Source organism: Magnolia sinica, chromosome 3, assembly GCF_029962835.1.
Source record: "Magnolia sinica isolate HGM2019 chromosome 3, MsV1, whole genome shotgun sequence".
NCBI lineage: Eukaryota > Viridiplantae > Streptophyta > Magnoliopsida > Magnoliales > Magnoliaceae > Magnolia > Magnolia sinica.
In genome coordinates this window covers 130434144-130456878 of record NC_080575.1, presented here as the reverse complement: position 1 = coordinate 130456878, position 22735 = coordinate 130434144, and the positions used below count along the sequence as shown (strand labels likewise).

The 22735-nt window shown below is 39.2% G+C and overlaps 1 long non-coding RNA gene across 2 annotated transcripts; it reads left to right on the top strand.

Annotated features, from left to right (window-relative positions):
- The first annotated feature begins 13870 nt into the window (after nucleotides 1-13870).
- Nucleotides 13871-15398, top strand: LOC131238778 (uncharacterized). 2 transcript variants are annotated; one of them, XR_009168048.1, is made up of 2 exons: nucleotides 13871-14749; nucleotides 15047-15398. It is a non-coding gene; the product is annotated as an uncharacterized LOC131238778 (long non-coding RNA). The 2 variants fall into 2 exon arrangements; XR_009168046.1 differs by having other exon boundaries at nucleotides 15016-15398.
- Nucleotides 15399-22735: the final 7337 nt, after the last annotated feature.

The following is a 22735-nucleotide window of genomic DNA, read 5'->3' as shown; positions in this document are numbered from 1 at the left end:
GAAGCAATGGGTGTAAAATTGAAGTTCAGTACCGCGTTCAACCCACAGATTGATGGGTAGACGGAACGAGTAAACCAAGTATTGGAGGACATGTTGCGAGCTTGTGTGCTGGGTTTCAAGGATAGTTGGGATGACTGTCTTCCTTATGCAGAGTTCGCGTATAACAACAGTTTTCAGGCGAGTATTGGTATGGCTCCCTATGAGGCATTGTATGGGCATCCCTGTCGGGCACCGCATTGCTGGGCAGAGGTTGGCGAGAATAGCCTGATTGGCCCAGAATCAACCTTAGAGAAGATCGACATTATCAGGCGTCGACTCCTGGCAGCACAGAGCAGACAGAAGAGCTACGCCGATACGAGGCGACGGCAGTTAGAGTTTGAGGTCGAGGATCATGTTTTTCTGAAAGTTTCCCCCATGAAGGGAGTTCTTCGGTTTGGCAAGAAGGGGAAGCTTATCCCGAGATTCATTGGCCCATTTCAGATACTTGACCGAGTGGGTGTGGTGGCATACCGTCTTGCTCTGCCCACACCACTTGCAGGCGTGCACAACGTATTTCATGTATCTATGCTGAAGAAATACGTTCCCGATCCTTCCCACATTATCAGATGGGAGCAAGTACAGTTGAGTGAGGACGCTACATATGTACTGCGACCGACGCGGATGCTAGACAAGAAGGAGCAGGTATTGCGTAGCAAGGTTATCTCACTTGTGAAGGTACTGTGGACACATCACACTGAGGAATAAGCTACTTGGGAACTGAAGCAGAGGTCCATAAGAACTACCCACAGATTCTCGAGGAGTACAAAAAGGTACTAATTTTGAGGATGAAATTTTTCTTTAAAGGGGGTAGATTGTAACGTCTAGAAAAAATCCGTACAAAGACCCGAGTATCACCTCAGGCAGAAATCACTCAGGACCAAATCCTTTAGAAATTAAACTAGAATTAGCTAGTGTTAAACTAGAGTACCTATGAAATTAGCACTAATCACTTTAAATATGATCTGCAAGACCCAAAACGTGCAGAATCATTGACGTTACTTTACCCTGAAATCTAGAATCAATCTCTAAACCTAGTTGCTCTCGGGAGCACCTTGAGACTCCGTATCGGACCTGGACCGCCGTCGAAAGTCTGATTGCTAAGAAACCATATGGTTATGACCGCATTACTGGACTTGACAACCACCTCGGAAATCAAGTCCTAATAGTATTCAGTAACGCACAACTTGAGCCCGGAGCGAAGTGTGTGAGAAACGCGAATATCTTTAGGAAATGAACTGAAACTTAAGTGAATTGAGTTGTTTCACTAGCAAGCCAAATCTAAGGATTCAAACCGTTGGAATTTGACCCAATTACACCCTCAGATCAGGGAAAATTTTCAACACATGTCAGTACACTTGTGGCCCTGATCGAGTATTGGTGACCGTTGAACTGAAACTGGTCTGCCACGGTCGATCTGTAAATCCGATCGGATCGAAAACTCAGCTTGACCTAGATCCAATGTCAGGAAGCTTAAGTTCAACCGCATGCAGAAAAGGGGTCTCCAAATGCTCCGTTGGACCGAAACGGCCAGTCTTTGGCTATAACCTAAGTATACCATGGCCCTAGGGCCATTCTCACCACTTCTGGGCCTATATAAGGGCCTAAACCCCTCTCTCTCTCATTCCATACGAATTCCTAACCCTGGGAGAGAGAAGAGAGAAAAGAGAAGGAATGAGAGAGAGAGTTGGCGTTTGTTTCTGGGATTCTTCCCTGACGCTTCACGTGCTTAACCGCCACATCTGTATCGCTTTTTCGGCGATTCTGACTCTGTACTTGGGTAATAAATCCTAACCCTAACCTATTTTAGAGGTTCAAATAGAGCAAACGGCGGGATAGCTAACCTATTTCCTGTTATAGGTTGTTGTGGTGCCGTAGACAAAGGCTTAGCTTTTAAACTGAGTTCGTTACGAGTTTACCAGCGAAAGGTACAGACTATAAATGTTTAGGTTATGGTTTTCAAGGCTTTCAATGTCAGTTAATGATTTATGACTGACTTGAATGCTACCACATGCTTAAATGCGATATTTCCCGCACTTTACATATATATATATAAACTATGTTGATTTATAATGCATTCCATGTGTTTATTGAAATGTGTGAATGAGTATGGAATTGTGATGTATACTTGCCATGTTTATTGACCGAGAATTTATGATTGTTGTACGTATGGTGAACCCTTTGTAAGGGGATTTGCTATAATACCTGTTATAACTACCTTACTACATGTACATGATATGTGTAGCCTAAGTGTTTGATAAAATGCTTAAATGTAAAAATGCTTTTTTTGAATGCATGTAATGAGGGTGTTGAGATAGGATTCTCAATTCCCTTAACTATGGTTATAGTATCCTTTATATAACCTATCTCACTACTATGTGTTCGATGGATGAAATGCTTGTGCATGATAATATGTGTAGTATGTGTTTGTTAAATTGCTCAAGTAAGATTTATATCTGGTTTCAGTTGTCACATGCTATTTTGGATTACTATATGTGAATGCTATTGTTTGGAATGTGACTGGGGCTACGATGTAGTCCAGGCAATTGGTAATTGTCTGTGAACGGTGGTTGAATTGCTTGACCACGACAGACATGCCCGATGAATCCGAGTCGTACGCTGCTTGTCGACAGTGGTTAGGCCACGCGGAGTGCTTACGCGCTCCATGTCGATCAGCTCGACGTATGCTCGTACCAGTCGTGCTTGTCAAGTAACCCGGTTGACCCGATGTATGTTCACCATGTATGGACACTACTGCTTGAATCTAAGGTACCAAACTCACCAGTGAAAACCCGTTTAACCTTGGTACCTTGATCCGCTAAGACTCATGAGTTGGGCATGGTGGTATGGGACACCAATCTGTCGGCCTACACTGGGGTGACGAGCCTCCCCGTAGTGTCCAGTGAGCAACCCAGTCTCGTGAGCTGGATATGGTGGTATGGAACACTGTATTCATGCTGTCGGCCTACGATCAGGTGACGAGCCTCTTGTAGTGACCTTGAGCATACTCTAAACTGCGCTGAGGTGACAAGCCTCTCCGTAGTAAACTAGAGTATAAACCAGACTTGCACTGAGGTGACGAGCCTCTCTGTGGCGACTTGGAATCTTCTATTGTATGTGAATGACTAGGAGTGACGACCCTAGATGGATCAATGTTTGGGTATATAATATAAAGGGAGGTGCCTTAGCTTCCCAATCCTGATGTATGAAAAAGGGCTAACTAAGAACTTGGATAACACGATCATCCATCGCATTGCACGGTGCTTTGGCGAGGAAGTGCACGTTTACTGGGAGTGGTGCGTGTCATGATCGTAAGATGTTGTCGCAAGAGGGAGTGCAGGCGAGGGCATGCATCATTACAACATACCATTCTTGCATTAACAAGAGTACTTAGGACATGAGTGTTGTACTGCTTTATCATTACTGCTTGACTGAATTGATAACATGTTAACCTTTGCTTCATAGTTCCACTGAGTTGATCACTCACTCCCACGTTCTGGGATGGTGTTGTACACACCAACCAGACTCTGTCTTAGTTGCAGGTGATGGCGATGCTTATGAAGCAGAGCTGGACTATTATGATGACGAGGAGGAGTTCTCCTATATGCAACTCTCTGGCGGGTCCATGTAGACATGGAGTTGCGCTGACGGGGCTACAGGGTTTTGGGATAGAGAACATTACACTTTTTTATTTTGTACATTTTGGAACTGAACTTGTAATTATTTAACCTAGTGACATTCATACTCTGAGGGCTTGCTATTATTTTTGAATAGTTTATATACGTATCAGAGTCTTCCGTTAGCATACTTTAATTGCCTCTAGAGTATGATATGTTGTTTTGGTATAATCCCATTCATGTTTAAGGCACTAATACAGACGACATTTAATCATCATTATCTATGTTGCATAAGTGATGCATTGGAACTCGGGAGTTGAGTTTATGCTCGACCCCCGATTTTCAGGGTGTTACAATACCAGGCCAACAAACTTTCCAGTTGATTGATTGTTTTGGTTTGTCGATGAGCCAGACAACGATCCTTGTCGAGTTTGGTTAGCTAGCATAGCCGAACGCTCAGAGATTGGACGAGAGCCTCCCATTGTCTGTCTCTGCTGATATTCTCTCCTGACATATGCATACGAGCTCTCCAAATCAAGTTTTGGGTCTTTTCGTAAGATTTCTCCACGGACCTGATCAAATTCGGAGTCGAGTCCACCTAGAAAAATATGAACTCGAAGCCTAGCCATCGCGGAATGCAACTAGACCACCCCTTCAACTGTTCCTTCCTGAGAAATAGTCCTTTGATCGATTTCCTGAAAATAGCAACAAGTTCATTATAATACGTTGATAATGGTCGACCATTTTGCGTGGTAGAAAAGGATCTCTGATTTAATTGAAAGATACAGGTTTCGTCCGATCCATCATAGAAGGTTTTCGATACGGCCTCCCATATCTCCTTGGCTGTGGGGAGACGAATAAATCGCTGCATCAGCGACGGACTCATTGAGTCAATAAGCCAACTCTTCACTTTGTGATTTTCGGTAATCTATGTTCCAAGATTGGGATCTCTGGGTGCAGGTTTTTTCGCTTCTCTGGTGAGATATCCTGCTTTGTTACGAGCACCAATACGCATTTTCATGAGTTGAGACCATAATGAGGATTTGGTCTCATCTAGTGTGATGCTGGTAGGAAACACAGAATTGTCTTGGTGGACAATAATCTGTGGTGCTGGTGTTGGAGCTGGTTCAGTTGTTGCGCCTGTGGTGATTGCCATCGCACTCACAACAGATTTACAGTGGTGACTCCGGTGTCGTACGCTCCCGATGTCACGGTGTTCATCGAGGACCGTCGGATGAAGAAGTTGATCGGCATAAAGAGCAAGGAGAGCTTGATCGTCTTGTTGATGGAGAAAGCAACGGATACAACGTCCTTGGAGTGGCCAACAAAACGACCGGAATACGAGCTCCTTAGAATCGAACCCGCTCTGATACCATGTCAGATTATAGTTTCTATGAATAATTTGAATTGAATTATCTTCTCCCAATCGGGTGCTATATATAGATATAATTACATCTCATGTAAAAGAAAAAAAATCATATTCTAAAGGAAACTAAATATTCTTATATAAGCAAGGACTAATTATAGAATCAATCACACCTCATAGAATCAATCACACCCCATAGAATCAATCACACCTCATAGAATCAATCACACCCCATATACAACTCATGCAGACACCTATAGTCTTTCAGCCATGATGAGGCAATGAGGAGCCCGTTGTTCAATGATATGGACCGTTGCTCCTATTGGCCATACATAAGTACATCCGGCCCCATCAAACCCATTTTCTTCTCACAAAAAACAACGGTCCCACTTGCATGAACGCTGCATCAAAATGCTCATGACTTACTCGTGGATGTGTTTCTGCAGCCATGCTCGCTTTGCCCGCCCGATTAACTTGTCCACAAATTAGGAGACACGTGTACGTCCAATACGGGCCATTGGTTATCTGATTGCCCATTTCCTCTTATGTATATGGACCACTTGACGAGTGGACCCACCTGATTTTAAGTATAGCAGATGTGGCCACAGCCAGGGTGAGATGGCATCATGATGTGCGGACCGTCAAGTATGACCTTTGGAAGAAGGGGCCTCCAACAATGCTAGGGTTTGTGGAGAGTACGGATTTACTTGAAAGTTCAATTATAATATGTATTCTTTTTTAAATTGGAAAGAACTATTTCACAGTTAATAGATTAAGACTGTTCTAAGAAAAAAAATGAAAAAAAAAAGAGTCTCCGCACTTATAAAATGTAGAAGAGCATACTCTCCTTAAAGAAGATTGATGCTTCCTAACTGAATGAGGGATTTAGCAACAATATCCTTGAAATTTAATTAATTAAGCCTGACTTAATTTAGTCTTTCAGTGAGCTTTTGCACTGCCCAGAAAAGAAGTCTTGACCTTTGTTCTAAACTCTCAAAATGATTTTTTTTTTTAAGGAAATGAAAGTTAAAGTGATTCAAGCACTTATATATTCTTATTTGTTTTTATACAAGTGAATTAACTATGCAATTAATAAAATGCATAGTTACAAAGCAATGGCTATTAGATATTCCTATATGATCAAAATGCATAGTAACAAAGCAATGGTGATTGAATACTCCTATATCAAGAGATCTTTCAGCTTACCCAAGTGAGCCTAGGGATGGGTAACCTTTCATCTATTTTATCAAGCTTAAGGTCTAATTGGCAAGTCCATCTAGAAGAGAGTTAGATAATCATGAAGGCCTAATACCCCAACATAGCTCTATTAGGATGCGCACATGCCAAGTGCCAAGTGTATTACAATACGCCCAAGCATCCTAAAGCCCGCCACACATGAAAGCTCAATGCTTTGTATGTCTCTAGACCACCAGCTATATTAACATGATTTGATATTAATCAATTTTCAACTTCGCTTCCCATGTGGGATTTTAAAAAGCAAATTTTTAAAGCAAAGCTTGTATATATAAATTAAAAAAATGAAGTTAACATATGTCAGACTCCTTATTCTTGAAAACTCCTTTGCTGATAAGAATTCTCGATGTTGCAATTCTTGCTGACAAGAATTCTCAATGTTGCGTTTATGAAACATCCAGTGAATAATAAATATTGGCTCCAGTGAATAATGACTATTGACGATTTGATCAATTTTCTATTCTAAAAAACCATTTAAAATTTATTTATTTTTGGAATGGATGCAACAAATGTAAATTATTGGTTCCTACTCCGACAATGGTAAATTTTGTCACTTGCAAAAAACAGGTAAAAGCCGACGGCTAAAAACCGTGGCAATGACCTTCTCCGACGGCGTTTAGCTGTCGGATGGTCCTTCGGAAAAGGGGGCTTTACCAGGTCTTTTGACAGGAAGCCCATGAGACACAAGGCCTTGTAAGCTAATTTTCCCATGCTTTTTTCTTTTTTTTTTTTTGTTTCTCATCATCTTTATTGTTGCATGTACACATTGTCATATACACTCATTGGTTTGCATCGGTAGATATGTTGAAGATCCAGCCTTATGAATGATCCGACCACCTATACATTCATAAATTATGCACAGACTTGGATATTCAACAAAAGTGGCAAGTTGGTGAGAAACAAATCTCAAAAGAATAGATAGTATGTGAACACTTCTCTTAAACCGAGAGAAACTGAAACTTGAACATGGACAATGAATATGGAATTCTCAAGAAACGAAAAACTGCAAATTCCAGCTGCAGTTTTATCATTTGGTTTGTAGTTTCAATGAGATGTTTTTATTAGTCAAATGGTAAAGGGTGTCTCTAGTAATTACGCTGGCAATGGGCAGGACTGCAATTGGTTCTGACCCGGATTTTGAACTAGCTTGGTCATGCCTACCAAGCCAGGCCTACTGAAAATATTGATTTTACCTTGCCTAGCCCAACCCATTGTTATCCACACTCAGTAACCTTGGAATCTAGATTTAATAAATTTTGAAAGACATTGACGTCAGTATTCTCCCAAGTAAAACCCTAGAAATGGAAAATGATTTCCATGCCTACTCTTTTCTCAAACAAGGAAAATGTAGGTTTCTATAGAAAGCATTTTCATTTCTAAAGCATTCAACGTTAAATAAGAACTTTCATTACATGGAAGGGATATCCGTTATAACTTCCCGAGAGAAAATGAAGTGATAGGATCTCCACATCTTTGCCGAGTGTGCTCAGGTTTTCAGTTTTGACAAGTGGAGATGATGGTTAGGTAATTTAGACCATTAGCCTGCTGTTTTGTTTGTGCTTTGGATAGACTATGCATAGAATTCTCCTTGATGGACGATATTAACCTTTCAATTTATCACCACAAATGGTTAAGAATGGATACAAAAATGGTTTATATTCAGTTTAAAAAGATCATAAAATTAGTGATTCGAAGCTTCATGAATTCCAATTTGAGATATATTTAGGGCATCCTCAATGGATTATAATAGCTAGTGTATCCTATGCTCCATGGAATTCTATGGGACTCAACAAATCAATGGCCTGCATCACAAAACCATGCACCCCTCTAGTTGGAAAATGATGAAACATAACAACTAGTGTAACATGTCAATAGCCGATTTTATGTTTTTATTTCACTTTTTCACCATGAGGTATAAAATAAATAGCTCTTGTGATGAGTAAAATAGTCTTGTAATAATTGTTTTTCTTTTTCTTTTTTTTTTCTTTGATAACAATATTATTATCATTAGAGGGTATTAACAACAAACCCTCAATGGGCCAGCCTCATTCCAACCTCTTGATAATAATGTTTATCAAACTAATGGAAGTTGAGTTTTATCCATGGTAAAATAAAGGAATTCGTATTCATCACGTCCAAAGTTACTATTGAGAGATGGATTCCATTTTGAGTGGTATGTCTGATTTGCAAGTAAAATCTCCACTTCATTTTATAGAAGGGTCACCTTAGATTTTGTGTTTGAGAATAATTGAAGTGAAAAACTATAATTATTACATCATAAAATTCATGATTTCCTGGCATATCGAGCAAGAAAATACTCTGATGATTACACTTTTTTTCTTTTTTATGGATTCCCACTTATTGGGCCCTAAAATTTTCTAAACAGAGGAAATGATCTAGGCAACTCCATGTCGCACCATTGCACGGATGCCCAAATCAATGACCTTGATTGGCCATCTAACAGGCCCCACTTACACAAGCCATCAATTAAGTGGCCAGATCATCGAATGGTGTTACCCTTACAACACTACACCAAAATCGTTTATTAGGAATGTCCCGTGCTTTGGTTCGGGAACAATTTTAAGCCGTTCCTGATTGCACACGGTTTTAAACCGTTTTTAAGTGTAGGCATAGACCACGTTTTCAAAACCCATGGAGTGTACATGCTTCCACATTTTACGGATATTTTCTCCCCCTTTTTCCTCAATCTTGTCTCGCGTCTCTCTCAAATGGAGATCGGCGTCTGTCCTCCAGTCCACCAAGAACCACCCGGCGTATCCATCTCAAATGGAAATCTCTCTCTCTCTCTCTCTCTCTCTCTCTCTCTCTCTCTCAATCGGAGATCTGGCATGGTGTTTTTGTGCACGATTCATGAAGGAAGAAGTTGCAACCCTAGGGTCTCTCTCTCTCTCTCTCTCTCCCCCCTCATTGAATTGCTGAAAAATGCTATGTTTATGTGATTCTCAGATTGATCTCGGCCATCATAACCCTTGGATTGAAGAAACGGGGCCCTAACTTGGCCTGAAGATATGGTGACCTCGGATTGAATTCCTTTCTATCTGTCAAGAAGCTGCTTTGCATGCTGCCTCATGTCAGCTCCTTGTCAAGAGGCGGACTGATGAGCATTCACCACAAATCTCCGTTACCTACATCAACGGCGTAGAAGAGGTGATCGACGCCACTGCCACCTCAGTCCAGGACATAAGGAAGAGGATCCTCGAGAAGGGGCAGCTCCTCGAGACCAAGCAGATGTTCAGGGATGCCAACAAACCATGGCCTGTCATCATCCCTGAGGACGAGCTCCACCAGAAGGCCCCATGAACCAAGCCAAGAAAAGCAGAAGAGAAAAAGCAGTTGTGTGCATTACCATATGTCAAGCTGTTGGCTCCATCTTCAGTAGAAACTGAATCAGGTATCCATGTGCCTAGGCCCTTCATTTTTTGGAGAAGATAGGACGATCTTGAGCTTTATTTTTTTTTTTAAAGAATGATGTTGAGCTTTATCTGTTTCTTCTCGGTAGTAGCAATTTATCTTGTCAGAGAAACATCTCTACCAAAAAAAAAGAAGGAAAAAAAATGCTGCCTCATGTCATCTTTCAGTTTCCACGTAGCTTTGTTTTATTTTACGTGATTGAATGGATTTTTTTACTTGTTGAACACTGTTAGTTTTTCTGTGTTATCATCACTATTTTGATGGATAATATTGATTTTACATGTAAGTGCTAGAAAGGTTATTGATATTCTTGTGTTTGACGTCCATATTCTATCAACTCTATTTCATGTTTTTAAAAAAAAAAAAAATTTATTTGTGAATATGAGTACTCCATGGGCATTGAAGCAATGTCCAGTTGCATGGAGATCAGGATGCATCATTAATTGGATCTAGGAAATATGTAGTGTGTTAGGAATTGATTTTATGTGGTGCCAGTGAGGTTGAGTTCACTCTGGCTAAAAACAGAATATGCAGGCATTGTCTTTGTACCAGGCACAATGCAGCTCTATTTTCTACTTTACAAAATTTTCCTTTTAACAGAAGAAAAGGAAGCTATCTGCACAAGTATTTGGCTAGGTAGAGAAAAGGCATGCAATAGAAGAATGCTGTTGTCAGTCCTTACATACAAGGCTTGTGGTTATCCTACCTTGTATTCCACTTTCAGTTGCAAGATCCTTCTAACCAGGTGACGCTCCTGCTTCAAGTCACTCTCTGGACTCATGCTTCTACTCTAGCTTGAGTTGACCATTCATCAAGAAAAGAAAAAAATAAATTCTAAGGAAAGGAAAGGAAAATGAAAGAGGGTTTCCCAAGACATGGCTTCTCCTATGGGTGTGTTTGGTTACACCAAATATCCTGAAATTCTGCACCAAATTAGACTGATTAATCATTGAATATGATGAAATTTTGCACCAAATTAGACTGATTAATCTTTGAATACAATGAAATTTCTGATTTGGTGCAACCAAACACACCCTAAACAATGCTCATTACATAAAGGAAAATTTTATATCAGCCATTAAATGTTATAAAAGCCAATAGAATGGACATTTCAGGCAGTTCTTTCTTCTATTATTTCAGTCTTTGAAATACTCAGCATGATGGTTGTTGGTACACAGTGGTAGCCATTACTTTTCCTCTTAGCCTAGATCCTGATATGCGGACTAGTTGACAGCAACTAGTCTCCGAACTGCAATGAACATATTTTGACTTTTACATGGCCATGGCATCCTAGAATTCCTTCTCTCTAGTTTCTTAATTCTATTTTCAGAAGATGTTTTCAGCTTTCACATGGATATGACATATTTCTACTCACGTCTGTAAGCGTGTAGTGGAGCATGTTGTGGTGTACCAGGGAGCTAAGTTGGGTTGTTCAAGGCTCGGGTTCAAGTCTGGCACTATAGTAGCCTACTCAAGCTAACCTGGTTTGGATCTTGCTGGGTCTGGGTCCTTTCAGGCTTGGATTAGATAGATAATACCTTGGGTTTTGTGGCACCTTTCTTCATCTACTATGTGGAGCAGTTTCAGGTTTTACATTTCTTTCCTATTTACATGCATGGTTTCTAAGTTCCAACTGATTTTCTTAATTTTGTTCTCCATATGTTCATAAATGAGGTTTTGACCCCTTCTCAAAGTCTACATGTGGTTCAAATGATTTTTTTTTCTTGTCTATGGTCACTAGGAAATTGTCTTAGTAACAAGACACCACATTTTTGCCATTGGTGCGCAATATTATGATATTCTCAGTTTAGTCTCATTTTGTCCTGAGAATATATTCAATAACCACACAAACTTCATGTTGTCTAATCTTGACACAGCACATGGCAGATATGGATTAGAGGCGTTTTATTGAACTTTACAAACTTTAAAAAAAAAAAAAAAAAAAAGAGCTTTGCAAGACTAAGATATGTCGGAGTATGACATAATATGCAGAAACAGTGACATGCACACATATCAATGTGTTTGGCACATGCAATGGGGTTAATACAGAGCAGCACGAGTAATGGTATTGTCATGTCTCCATGTAATGCACCTACTAATTACTCTCTAATGACAGATATAAATTCACCACCACCACCACCATCTAAGCCTTTTTCCCAGTTCGAGGTCCAATTTTGAATGGTTGATTGGCAAAAGATTTATGGTCATCTACTGTTTGGATATCTACCTGGGCCTGGTCTCTACATCTGGCTGGCCATGGTAGAGGCTCACATGGACAATACTCACATGTCAACATAGTACCACCCAGCACTAACCCCTAGCCCAACTAATACACGCATGTTCCAAAGGGCAAACAAGCTAACTGAGATTATGGAGGGGAGTTGCTAGATATACCATTGAGCACACATGGAGTTTTGTTCTCCATCAGTGTGTAGCAGGGGAGAAAATAATATGAACTAAGAATGCTGATGTTCCTTTCATGTTCCTGTAATTTTCTATTGAAGTGCTTTTCTTAATGTATCCTATTCTTACATGTAATCTTGGCATCTAACACTCACCTACTCTGTGACATATGCAAGGACAAGTTCAATGTCTCAAACAAATAGATGGTTTTTCAACACTACAAATAATATGAACTAAGAATGCTGATTGTTTTTTATGTACAGAATCTATTTGTTACATTTTTTTACGAATTAACATATTGGAACTTGGCTGAATTTTTCTATCCCATCCAACTGTTTCCAATATTGGGGCCCACATGCTGATTGAACCTGTTTTTTTTTTTTTTTTTAGCGGGGGGGGGGGGGGGGAAAATGTTTAAGGCTGGACCAACCTGATGATGGGTTGGGTCCCGGAGTGATGGGCCATGCTAGCAGATGTGTGGAATCTACATCAGCTTTTTTTGATAGGTGTAGCATCTATATTTGTAGAGAAACTGCAGGTTAGGTTCAATTTCACCTGCTAATAATGACTTGATGTCTTCCTATTCTATTCTCTCTTTTTAAATATTCTTTAAGAGCTGAGGAGCAGCTTCAGATCCATTTTAATGTATGATGTTGTGTAAGAGTACATTCTCTTCTGGACCTTGTGAAGAAAGACATGTTTAAATATTCTCCTGTCTTCATCTCTCCTTACCATTTCTCATCTCGTCAGTGCTGATGGCCAAGTTGATATCATTCCATGACATGTATTTGATATTCTTGTGCTGCGGATTATGGAACTTGGACTCTTTTGGTATTGTTGGATTTTTCAATGACCTTCAAAATACAACAACAGTTGGTAAGATTCTTTCTTTGATCAGAATTCATTATGGTTGCTAGTCTATCTTTCATTTTCTAGTTCCAGACATAAGTCAATTGGTAAGCTAGATCTTTATTCTCTTTTTTCCCAGTTATGCGGCCATGAGCGGTGACCTTCCATCCAATGAACCTACTGCCTTCCATATGGACAGTCCAGCTAGGAAAGCATCACATTTTGCCAATCTATCAATGGCCAACTTATGCTTCTACTGTTTGAGGAATTCTATGATCCTCAGCCCATGGATATGTATGGGATCCTCAGTATTTGAGTTCATAATGTGGGGCCCATTGTTTTGTGATTTAGACGGTTGATCCAGAGAGCCCAATCCCGGATGCTTCATGACCCAAAAATTTCCTTGTCGGAGCAATCCTGACTCCTCAATGATGGCAGCTTTTAAGAAGGGGAAAAAACATAAACATTCAACATTCAAATCACATCCAAATCTCGCACCCAATTGTGGATGGAGGATAACCCAAATTAAAGATCACACTGTTCATAGTCTGACCATTCGCCTTTTTCATTTGATCCATTTGATGTCCACCAATCAAATAGTTCTGATTATCTGAAAATGTGATATTTAAGTGCCTCTGCTCTGTTCACAATGTGGCCCATGATTTGGAAGGTCTGGATTTATGTACTTGTATGCCACGCACTATGGATAAGTCACAACCATTTACAAAATGGTGAAAAGCACACATCTGTCCAGCTCATAGGTAAATTCAGTATAACTGTATATATTTGCTTGCATTTTCCATTCCATATCACTCCCTGAGCATGACTATGAACTCAAACTAATACATGATTTTTCTTGATTTCCTTATCTTTCTTTTACTTCATGTGGAAGCACTGCTGGAAAATTTCTACATGCCAACGTTTGAGCTGCTCTATCCTTCATATATCAATCCACAGATGCACATTGGCCTAGGGCCTTATGTGGACCCTCCATTCTATGACGTATTTGGAAAGTGACCACCAGCTGGGCTGTTTCAGGATAACACAGCTGAGCAGGATGCTTCATCTGTACTTGGTCTCAGAATTATTTGATACAGTGATCAATGATAATCATGGCAAACCAGTGCTGGATTTGGAATCAACCCCAGTGGTGGTTTCCAGGCTCATGGTGCTATTAGTCTATTTGTTTCAAAATATCTTTTTAAACAGTAGTTTCTCTTCTTCTCTTCTCCATTTCCTTCTGCTCTTGATTTGCAGCCATGTCTTTCCTAATGGTAAGATTCTTCCGATCCTTAATTTGCTAGATATTTCCTTGTTGAGAAATTGTGATTCTTTTATATCTGACTTCTTTTAGTATCTGTATTAGTGTTTTCTTTTCTTTTCTTTTCTTTTTCCAGAATTTCATGTTTCTGCAGTTGAAATATAATTCGTGTTTATTTTTTTGATGTCCTTCATTTATAAGGTAAATCAAATACACTTCTTGTGGAAGCTGGTCCTATGCAACTCCTTCCATAGTAAGTTTATTCTATATGAGTGTTGCACATGGGGTCCACAAGTCTTTAGTATATTGTCCACAAGTTTCTAAGCATCTGTTGCTTTCTCATCTTGTTCTCAATAATTAGTTTGTAGAGAATTTTGAAGTTGCTCATTACATTCTGATAGATAGTTTATCCTATAGGGGCCCACTCGAGTGGTACTGTTACCACCAGGTGATGACGTGGTTATTTCAAACACACGGCTTTATGACAGTTTTTTCAAGCAAAGATGCTCCTTGGTGTTGCTGGCCAAATGGGTACTCAAAACTTCAATGTGGCTGATTTTCATTCTCTGGATTGCTTTGATTTTTCTCTATCCTAGGACTGATTTTTTTTCTTTTCTTTTCTTTTTCTTTTTTAAGAAAGGAGAACTATCCTAGTTCACTATAGGAATCCTATTTACGCTGTCCTACTTTTGCATGTAACTGTAATAAAATATGATGTTTCTAGTGTTGATGGCAAATACTCCACTAGTCATATACTGAACATTCTTTCTGTGGTCTTGTTTCCACTGAAAATGTAGGCTGTTGGCACTTAGCATTTTTCTCCAACAGTCACTTACAGAACAACCAATTAACCGGATCGGTTATCTTCCTGGCTAATCTCCCACTGTCTGAATTGTATGTCTCAAACTCAAGTGTGTTCCTAGCAAGTCTTTAAACATGTTTTATTTTTGTGCTGCACACTGAAGCATTTGCTGATCATTGATTTGCACTGTGCAGCAGGCTTATTTGTGTAATGTCAGCTGTTTCATTTACTTTGGGTTGGCATCTGTAGAGTCTATATAGGGATTTGGGCTGCACAATTAAGCACAGGCCAATTATCAATCAAGTACAGCAGGCATATCTGTAATGTCATCTGTTGTGGTTGCTTTGAGTGGGCTCCATGGTGCAATCCAATTAGCATATGCTGCATTTCAACATCTCTTTATATTGGTTCTCTAATTCAGCTATCTTTTCCATTGATATCTTCAAGGCAAATTTTTCCCCTAAAAACATCTCACTACTGTATTTTGGGGTTATTTTTTGCACTGTATCCATATTCTCCTGGCATTCTTCACTATTGTATTTAGAAAAGATAAATTTCTTACATGCTTCTCCCTAACTCTGAGATTGATGGTTACAGATTGATGTAGAATGTGGTTGTCTCATTCGACAGCTGTAGATGCAGCCATTACGGACTTTATGTAGGCCTTTGTACTGCTGCAGATATCTTCATTATTTAAGCTCTAATCTAGTCATGTGTATAACTGCGTGCTGATGGAGCCGCAGATCACATCTAATATCCAGCCATCACTTCTGTTGATTTTTTCATTGCAGTTTTCATTGATTTCCATGAGCATGGTTTGGATTGTAGTTTGTCTTTCAGAGCTTGAGTTCCGAGGTTGTGGTGGAAGGAAATGTCAGGTAACTCTATTTATCTTGTAGAATGTATGTCTACTTTGAATTGAGGATTGATAGGGAGGTAGAGGATAGGCTCTTATCCTCTTCCCGTTGTCTTTTCTAATTTTGATGTTTGGGAAAAAAATAAGGGCAATTTAAATAGCAAGAGAGTGATCAGATGCATTTTTTGGCAATGTAGGAATTTTTCTTTGGAAATAGGAAATATGTGCAATTACTCTTTGTTTTGTTGCAATCAGTCGCTGGTTTTATACCATTAGAAATAAGCTATCTCATTTGAACATCTAGACATGTTCTGCCCATGGGATAGTCTCCTCTTTTGATAAATTCTTATGCAAAAAATGGGTGGGATCTGGGTATATTACTTATTAGACTTGAGTTGTAAATCCACAGTTATGGACTGGAGTTCTGGTGGCATCTGTTTTTTTTTTTTTCCCTTTAATTATATACTTAACTGCATCTTACCAGAAAAAATGTAGAACTTGAAATACTCTTTTTGGTGTATATTTTTGCGCTCTCTGCAAAACAACCTTGTTCATTTGTTGTCCTTTGATATGGTGGGGCAATAGCTCCACATGTTTATATCCAAAACTAGTTTTTCTATTCATCCGTTCCTTCTTTCTTAAGTGAATGGAGACCAGAAGTAGTTCATCTGTGAGTTGTGTTCCAGATTTTCTGTTCGTATGTTCTTTCACGACGAAGAAGTAGCATTCTTCTTCTTCTTCTTCATGGAGTTATTTGCAATAGAAAATGTTTCTGTCAGATTATTTTGGCTACTTTTTGAGGTGATATTAAACTGTTTTAGATTATTTTGGCTACTGTGTGATGTGACATTAAACTGTTTTCAGACATGATAGATGAAATTGATACCGTACATTTGTGATTTTGTTGTTTGGTAACACTGTTATTCATGAGAACTCAGTTTTTTTTTTTTCAGCAACTATGTTTAAGATTATTGAGGAGATGCTCCCAGCAGATGTCCGCGTTGCTAGAGATGCTCCCACCTATATCTAGCATCTCCACCATTCACATAGCAATCATCTAGGATGATTTTTACTGTTGATCTAAAGGTCTACCACATGCATGGACCACCACCACATCATGGTGATTGGACGATCCTGGCCAGAAAATCTTGACCCATGGAATATAGACTGTCTTGACTAATATTTTTAAGCCACCCATTTTCACTACAATATCCATTCTTGTGACAGTAATGTTAGTTCGATATTCCCAAATTGTGTTATGACCCTTGCATGTGTTGTCTCACATATCAATGGCAGGAGTTAAGTTTTTCCTGATTTGTCACTCCCATATAGATGTTCATTTTTCTTACATCAGTCTTTCAATTGGTGTGGCACTTTTGGACATTTCTCATGGTTTCCTTCTACGAATGATTGTTTAATGAATATATGTAAATAAATGGTTTTTAAAATTTGACAGAGCCATCTCTTAGTGGCATATGGGCGTGGAATATAACGTTGGTTTTGAAATTTTGAAAATTGGGTTGGAAATTGAAAATTAAAATTTTTTTGCACCTTCTGCAACGCCCAATTTCAAAAACGGTTTAGAACCGTTTCAAAATTCAACCATCCCTAATTTTTTTCGACGCCCTATTTAGCCATGGTTGAAAACCGTTTCTAATTGGTTTAAGGAACGGTTTTTAACCGTTTCTAAAGATTTTGGTGTTGTGCAACCAACACGTACAGCCAGTGGCTGTTAAATAAACCTAAATGCATACGTGTCACATCTCACATGTCATGGGGCTATGAGGCTTAGAAAATGTCACCCATATTTTTCTCGGGCCAAGGACTATCATGCTACAAAGAGGAGCGTACATGCTGAGTTTATTAATATATAAAATACTAATGTTCTATCAAAAAATTTCAGCTAGATAATAAGTACTTTGAAAATAAAAATAAAATATATATTGCATTTATGAAAGACATTTTCTCTTGGTGGTCTCATAGTGGTCTCAAGTGTGCCACAGTTTAGCCTCAAGTGCTCACATGCCTATACGCCACATGCACCCCTTATCCATCTTTGAGTATCTTGTATGTGCCACATATGCTAATCTAGCACATGATAGTGATTGCTTAGAATATTGTCAAGGAAATCAATATTTCCTTTCCTACAATTTCCTAAAAATAAGGTTTCCCAATAAATATCATTTGTGTTCCCATGCTTTCTATGAATCAAAACTGACCCATGTTGGAATTTGTAGGAAACACCATTTAATACTTTCCAACTTTGTCAGAAAATGAACAATCTTCAATGGCCTCGCATGTGCTACATGTGCCAATGTGGCAAACAAGCCATTGTCCATATTCGTCTGTGCCCCACACATCCGACTATGCCACATACTACATGTGCCACATGCCACCATCCATCTTCAATTGGGCTGCATATGTACAAAGCATCTCACATGTGCTAATATGTCACATGTGCTGCCATTCATCTTCTTTTGTACCCCACATGTGCTAATGTGCCACATATACGACCATTCATCTTATCTTATGCCCCACATGCACAAATGTGATATATGCCATCACCCATCTTTGGTGCTAATGTGCACCAGTGCTACCATCTACCTTTTGATTGCCCATACGTGTCAAATGTGACAATGCGTGCCTTGTGCATATGTGCCACCTCACATGTACCATGTGTGCCATAATTCAGCTTCAAGAATTCCACATATGCTACATATGCCATGTGTACATGTCCATCTTCAAGCATCCCATGTGCTATTCGGCATATTCCTATGACTATTAAGAAATTTTTTCCAGATTTTTCTTTTTCTCTGTGATACAACAAATTTGGAAATAGGTCATGGATTTTTAGAAAAATCTCATTCAAAAATAAATATGGAAGATAATATTTGTTCCTAAAATAGGTCTTAAGACTACCTTTACTAGAAAAAAAAAAAAAAAGCTATTACAAGAGGATTTGCATGGTGCTTTTTTCCTACACTAGGATATGAATAAAAAATTCACGTCTACTGATCATTGGGTTGACGTGTCAAATTCATATCTTAAGTTCTCCTAACCTATGACCTAACTTACAATGTAGAGAGGGGGGACTTGAGCTTCTAACATTTGTCGCTAAGGGGTCATTTGGATGGTTATAAGTTCTATAAGTAGGAAGTGAAAGTCACTTATAGGTGGTGTTTGTAGGAAGAAATTCATATGTCACTTACAAGGGCGAGAAGTCACTTAACTTAAAAACTTATAGGCATCCAAAAGAACCCTAATTGGCATAGGCTTACATCACAGAAATCAATAGCTATTATAGGCTATGGGAGTGAACTAATCAAAGTTTTGATATTGGAGATACTAGGTACCTTCTGTTGACAATTTCTTCCATTTTTATTGGCTCCAAAGGCCACTCAAAGATATAAGGATCAAGTTTGCACGTTCCTCCAACCTTAAGCATGGTTATAATCATTTATCGTGATATGAAGGATCCCACTCTGCAATCATGTCACCAACTAGGCCCGATGTTAGGTAGGCTCATCACACCTTTTCCCCACCCGTCCTTGGAAATTGTGACTCATATAACCAAAATGCTCACCCAAGCTCATACCTGACAATGGGGGAACCAACGTTAGGTATACAACTAATCATATGGTCCCAAGTATCCAACAATCCACGACTAATCATATGGTCCCAAATATCCAACAACCAATGATTTAACAACTCCCAATAATGCTCTAAATGTGCATGTATGAGTCATTATGATGCAAGGATTCGAGACGCATTCATTATATAACAAGTTCTTATATAGCTTAATAATCAAAGACAAACAAGATTAAGATATAACATATTTAGGATACATGGTATCTACTTACGCAAGCACAACATAAAAATAATGACATTAATTCATGATATCACATTTAAGGGTTTATGAATATTTGTAACTGTATACTAGATCATCTACAAGTTACTACTATATCCCGCTAATCTTCTTTAATACAAGGGTCTATTGACATGCTACAAAGGAATTTCGCTAGAATACTCAAATGAGGCTATTGTACGCGTACATTGCATAAGTTAAATATGTTACCCGAGTATACTCGAACAATAGTCTGTATGCACATACTATTTGTGCATGTTTCCATCCAATAATTCTTTAGGACCGTGCTTGAATGTGGGTTATGAAGCACCCCATTTAGTGCATGTCACTTAAGTCAAATACGTTTATTTTCCACATGTCCAAGCATGCTCTCTAAGCATCATCAATTATGTTCAGGTAAACCTGTTTAGCCTTAGTGCACACTCGATTAAACTAGAGTAAGTTGAGCAGTTACAAGGCAAAGCCACTAATTTACATGTTGTTCTTGCAATTTAAACTTCAAATCCTAGTAACTACTCCATGCATTGTGGTTTGGGCTTACAATCTCATACGGTGGGGTCCATGGAATCATAAGGTCGACCCTACATCCTACTAGGTAGAAGGTTTGGGATCGTATTCACAAGTGTACTTTCTATTCACCTCAATTCCATGTTATCATGTCGCTATGTTGGGCAGTGGCAATGCCAAAGTGAGCCTCACTTCGTAGAATCACGGAAGTCTGGATCCAGCTGGTATTTGTGGTTTTCCTCCATCCAATCGATGAGCCACCCGAAAGGTTTGAAAACAAGCCAATATTTGCATTTTCCCTTTGTCCTAGCCCAAGCGATGGTATCAACGGACCAAATGTGTTTTTTTCTACCAATCAAGGCCCTCCCTTCACCAACCCCATGGAGATGGTCTACAGGACCAAATGTCAAATGCACATAGTGATGGTTTAAGGACAATGTAGATAACACATACATCGGAATGGCCCTGCGAATGGGCTACGAATATGAAATGCAAAGTTAATCAATGTGATACTTGTGTTTTCATGTGGTTAAGTAGCCACGTATATATCATAACAAAGTGGCCACACATACATTATATGATCACATGGTTAATCGGCCTCCCACAAAAATCTCAAATTTATGTAGTTAAGTGGTCACACAAAAAATCACAAATTCACATAGTTAAGTCGGCCATACAAATTCACGTAGTTAAGTGGGGCTACTGGAGCTTCGACCAACCACAGCCGGTCAAATCCGCTTTGGGGCCGCCCCTTACTCTATCATTTTTATAGGGGCACGGGTTCCGAGACAAAGAAAGATCAAGGCACCCCACAATATCATAAGTTCATACAGCTACGTGGGCCACACAATATCCTGATTTTACATAGGTAAGTGGGCCACACAAAAAGCATAAATTCACATATTTGAGGGCGACCCACTGTCCAATGGAAAATATAAATTAAACCCATCATCAAGATGGGTCCACTGTACAGTGGACAGCGTGGATACATTACACACATCACATTGAGCCCCACTGTCCAGGGGCAGCGGGGATAAGAGATAACTCACAGTGGGAAAACGGATGGACTGGATGGATTGTTCACAAATTCACGGTAGACCCTTAAAGGTTTGAACGGTGGACATCTGGGCGGTGGACATCTGGGCCTGGGCCTTACTGCCCCGCATGGTAGGGCCCATTTAAGATTTGAATCTACTTCATTTGTGGATCATGTCCTAATATGATCTTAAATAACATCATTTTCTCTCCTTTTAAACTTTGCCATCTAGTTTTTGGACACCTATTAATTTCACTCACTTCTTTCCATAACTATTAGCCTATGTTGCATAGTCATGCTCTCTCTCGGCATAACCTTGAAATCCTTACATATGGATATTTTTATTTTGCAAGTATGAAAAACTCTATTTAATTTGTATATGATCTACTTTTGAAAATTAATGTCCATCTCTCTTTTTAATGTATTCACTAAAGCTAGATTGTATACAATAGCAAAATCATGGCATCACTTATTTCATTTCATCTCTTAGAATCTCCTTGTATGCTCTCATATCCACTACTTTCCTTTTTCCAATATGACCATTCAAGTCTCCCCATAGAAATATCCTCTCCGTTCAGAATTCATATCTCGTCAGTTGATTCCATCCTATATATATATATATATATGAAAAGACAAACACCAAGTAAAACCAGATATTTCCAACAATCTTCCTAAACATCAATTTGAAGATATCATCAGATCTGATCCTTTTTCTAGGACATGTTTGGAGCAAGTTACAATTTCAACTGCTCTACGGGAAAAGGCAACCACCAACATTCATTTCATCTATAGGGGAAGGAATTTATTCGAAACTCACTCTCCACAAGTGGGGAGGATCCAGTCTACCACCAACTGCCTTGGTGGTAGACTCACAAGAGTTTCAACATGAGGTCGGTTTGAGTACCCATTGTGGTGAAATCCCACTGTTGTGATTGTGTATGGGGTGTAAGTGCATGTTAAAAATAAAAAATAAAATGGGGAGAGCCGTTGGAGCAGGCATGTGGCCCAGGTGAATGAATTGGAGGGCCGAAACAAGCACCTGCAGGAAACCACTTCAAAACAATTCCATCAACGAAGAACGAGAAAAACTGCTATGGCTACCAAGAGAACTACCAAGGCACTGCACGAGGACAAGACTGTTACGAACTTTGCTCTTAATTATGATTATGGTCAGTCAATTCATTCGGGCTGAGATGCAGATCTTGGAAAGGAATCTAAAGAAGAAAGACTAAGAAAAAGTGGAGATCAAAAGCAATATATGTAAGAAACTTGAGCTTAGATGAGCATAGCAGTCCAGTGAACCAACCCAGCCATCCTATCTAAACAATAAAGTGAAAAAAATGTGGTGAAACGCAACTTACTGGCATAATCAAACCATTGACAAGCCTGAGTCTTCATAGAAAATCCCTTCTTATGCAGGGGTTGGTGGGCCACATCTATAGGAATATGTA